The following is a 4556-nucleotide window of genomic DNA, read 5'->3' on the forward strand; positions in this document are numbered from 1 at the left end:
ATATTATTTTAGATGTTTTCTGTATTTATGTGAGACTGCCCTGCGATGTTGTTTTAAAGTATTTCCTGTGAATCTGAACTCTGTTGTCACTGTGTTGAGTTATGGAGTATTGTCTTGTGCTTTTATCATTTATTATTAAATATATTTAAACCTTTTAATTGCGTCTGGTTTGTTTAGAGATATTTAAAATCTTAGAGTATTTGCATCTGCATTTGGTGACACTGTATAGGCCACTCTTGAATAGCCTTACTCTTGGTCACACTTACCATTTGGATAAAAGTAACATTACACAGTAGAATTGGTCAACCTTTGGGAAGGGTCTTATAGTAGTTGATAAAGAGCTGGTTGGTGCAGTGATAACTACCTTTTAGTCTGGGCAAAAGGGGACATAGCTAATGAACCTATACCAGCCTTCTCCTGGAGTGTTTGTGTGTTTGTATGTAAATCAGATCTCAAAGTGTTTGTGTGTTTGTATGTAAATCAGATCTCAACGTGTGTGTGTGTGTGTGTGTGTGTGTGTGTGTGTGTGTGTGTGTGTGTGTGTGTGTGTGTGTGTGTGTGTGTGTGTGTGTGTGTGTGTGCGCGTGTGTGCGCGTGTGTGTGTGTGTGTGTGTGTGTGTGCGTGCTACTTGGCCAGGGAGACGAAGCACTGGTTGGACAGAGAGGATGCTGGTGGTTTTGGCTTTACCACTCAGCTGAGATCTTAACCCTATAGTTGTGCCAGTAGGGAGTCTTATTGGGGATCTGGAGAGAGAAGGAGAAAACATCCCCAGACTGACTATGATCTCTTTGTGTTCTTAACGAAAATTGTACTTTACTGTGTGTGTACTTGTTATCCTATCAATGTGCATGTCCCTCACCGGTGTTAGTGGTGAGGATTGAGGCTCCCTGATTACTGGGCTAGTGCAAGGGTGTCACAATATCTTTTGTGGGCTTTTTTCTTCATAAGCCTGAAATAGAAATAGTTAATTTCCTAATCATGAAAAGCTCTATATTAGAGATATCATTTATTCTTTTAGGTACTTATTTATTATGATATGATAGAGAGTGTTAGTGGGATTCAGTATTAAATATTAATAGTAACCTTATAATTCATTTAATGTATATCTAAAGGATTTAACTTTACTATCCCTAAATACTGATGGTTTAAACAATATAAGGAAAAGATTGAATTTGTTAAGATATCGGGACTTAAATAAATTGCAAGTAGTCTTTCTTTAAGAAACTCATTTCAAATTATCTGAAAGAGATATTTGGAATTCCAATAGCTATTTTACACTTGCTCATTCCTCTTATAAAAATAAAACTGGGGGTAATGATTCTTTGGAAGAAAAGTATTATTAACCCCCAAATTACTTTCAAATATGATGACCAATAGAGACTTATCTCTCTTATCATTTTAAAATTCAATAATAGGACTTGAACTCTGGTCAACCTTTATTGGTTTCCTGATATGGGAGCAAAGATTGTCAAACAACACCTAGATTTCATCACAAGCACTTACAAGGGTAATTTAATAATAGGCAGTGACCTTGATTTTATTTTGGATAATGCAGATAATACCAATAAGAGACCATTAAGACTCACTTCTATTGCAAATTTATTTAAGAGGTAGCTTGAGTGTCTAACCCAAGTGTTACATTTAATGTAAAAGACATCAATTCATTAATATTTTCTCATCAAGACCATAATTTTGGTACCCAAACTAGAATAGACAAAATATTAATTTGATGATTTATTTTTTAAAGTTTCACATTTTACCATATTCCCCTGACCCTTTTCTGGTCATGATTCTATTATCTTTAAGTTTCAAACTGATTATAAAAGGCTAAACCACATAACATGAATGCCAGCTTATATAACACAAACTAAAGATTTCAAACTTTGCCTTATTTCAGAATTGCATTTTTTCCTTAAAACAATTTACACATCAGAAGTTAACATAGTCATGATTTGGGATTCTTTAAGGGCTTATATTTATGGCAAAATAACTTCATTGTTCAAAAATAAACTTAAAGAATGGGACCCTGAATTGCAAAATATTCAATCTCAACTTCTATTAGCTAAGTCTAATACTTCCAAAAGTATGCCTGATGACAAAAAGAAAATAGAAGAATTAAACAAGAAATATCTTGATATCTTATTGCATAAATCAAATATAGCATTAGAAAAATTAAAATTGAATTCTTATGCTTTTTCACCAAACATATGCACAACTTATCAATGAGGGTTAAAATGCATGCTAAATCTAATAATATTGTTAAATTGTTGCATGAAGGTACAAAAATGAAAGTGACATTGGCAATATTTTTGATGCTTTAAATATCATTATACTAACCACAACAATCCTGCTAAATTTGATGCCAACCTTTCATATTTAAATATATCTTTCCCTAGTATTAAGAAAACCCCAGATAAACTAAAACTTGATCTCCAATCCAAAATTTCATATGAAGAAGTCATAGATATAATTAAAAATTCTAAACCTAATAAAGCACCAGGAATGGATGGTATAATTATAGAAATATATAAACTTTTTCCTTCTTCCAGCACTTCTCTTTTTCACAGAACTTCAATTGAAATTCAACCACAAGGTAATATTCCTCCATCTTGGAGATATTCATTATTTACCCCCATTCCAAAAGATAACAAGGACCCTCAATATTGTAGTTCTTATAGACCATTTCTCTTTTAAATAATGACTATAACATTTCTGTGCCTATCTCTGTTGGTAGAATTAGAACTCCTCTTCCGTATATAATTAATGAAGATCAAGCAAGATTTATATATAATAGACGTACTTAGGATAATATTAAAAGAATATTAACTCATCAAATTCATGAATAGAGATAATAAAGAAACTCTAATAACAGGTTTGGATATCAAAAAATACACTCTAATTATAGGTTTGGATATCAAAAAATTCCTTAACTCTTTAAAGTGAGATTTGTTTATTTAAAGTTTTAAATATTTTTGATTTTCCAGCTTCCTTCCTTACACTTTTAAAAATATATACAAACAGAATTCAGCTTATGTTAAGCTAGACCCCTTTACTTCAGAATCAATCCCTTTAACTAAAGGTACTAAACAGGGTTTCTCCTGTCCCCTGTTTTGTTTGCACTTGCCATTGAAATGTTTGCTATATCAATGCAAAATAATCCAGAAATTATTGGTATTGATGTATATAACCAATATAGTTGTAAAATAGTGTTATTTGCACATTATATTTTGCTAACATTATGTAACTCCAAAGTAGTCCTATCAGAATTTGAATCCACAATAAAAAAAAATAATTCAATTTTAGGTCTTCAATTTAATAAACTAAAATCAAAATACATGGAAATAAATGAAAAAGAGGAAAATTAAAGAGCACATTATTGGGAAACAAGTTAACTCCCTTGATTTCTTGGGTGTTGTTTTATGTAGTACCATAGAAGTGACAATAGCAACTAACTATAATAATATTATAAATACAATTAAAACTTTTAGAGGTAAATGGAATAAAATATTTATTTCCTTTGAAGATAGGCTACAACTAATAAAAAACATTATTTTCCCTAAAATGTTATATATATCCCAAGCTATTTTTTTACAACCATTGTATTAAGGTTATTATTAAACTTTTTCTGCTCTCCCAATAGAAATAGAATTGTCTTCTTACATCATATCAGAGCATGGACTCAGGGAGGATTATACTTTCCAGATATAGAAATATATATTAATGCCTCAATTTTCAAAATAATTTTGAATTGGGTTGATCCAAGTTATATATCTAATTGCAAAACTTTAAATTTAACAATTTTGCTAAATGAGAATACTTCTTTAGACAAACTTTCCTTTAAAGATCATTCTAATAAATGTTGGTTGTTGTTCTGCTGTATCCTGCAAAAAATATTTCCAATCCTTCCAAATTAAATTCTATGAACTTTACTTTTAATAATGATGGGAAATTCGCCAACTCTAATGTTGACATTAAAATTTGGTTTGATTTATTAATACCTTTCAGTATTAAAATTTTGATATGATACTTAATAATGCTTTTAATTCATGGGAAGCCAAAAAAATCTCTTGCTACCATCATTGCATCAAAGATCACAAAGTATTAGGTATTCAACCAATTCTGAAAGATTTTGATATGTCTCCCAATATTGGCTACTCTTGCAAAGTATATTACCTTATTCTCAGGATCTCTGCAAAATAATTAGTAATTCCTCCTTTAAAGATAAACCTAAATTATAACTTATTTATATGAAATTTTATATAATAGGTATAATATGGACAACATTATTACAAAATTATATACAATTTTAATAAACTGTAGAAAGAAACCACTTCACAAATTCTGGCATCATATCACTATGGGTCATTTCCCTTGTTTATCTCAAGAAAATAAATCCAGCATTCTGTCTTCTGTTAAACTTACTTCCTGGTCCCAATACTGGAGTATATTTATATCGACATTTTTACACAGCGCTTTCCTCACATCAGATAAGGTAGCTAAATTTAGTAAATCTAGTAACATTTCTTGTTGGAGATGCTTACTAATCTGTAAAGCT

Source organism: Protopterus annectens, chromosome 1.part2, assembly GCF_019279795.1.
Source record: "Protopterus annectens isolate FY-2018-M chromosome 1.part2, PAN1.0, whole genome shotgun sequence".
NCBI classification, from domain to species: domain Eukaryota; kingdom Metazoa; phylum Chordata; order Ceratodontiformes; family Protopteridae; genus Protopterus; species Protopterus annectens.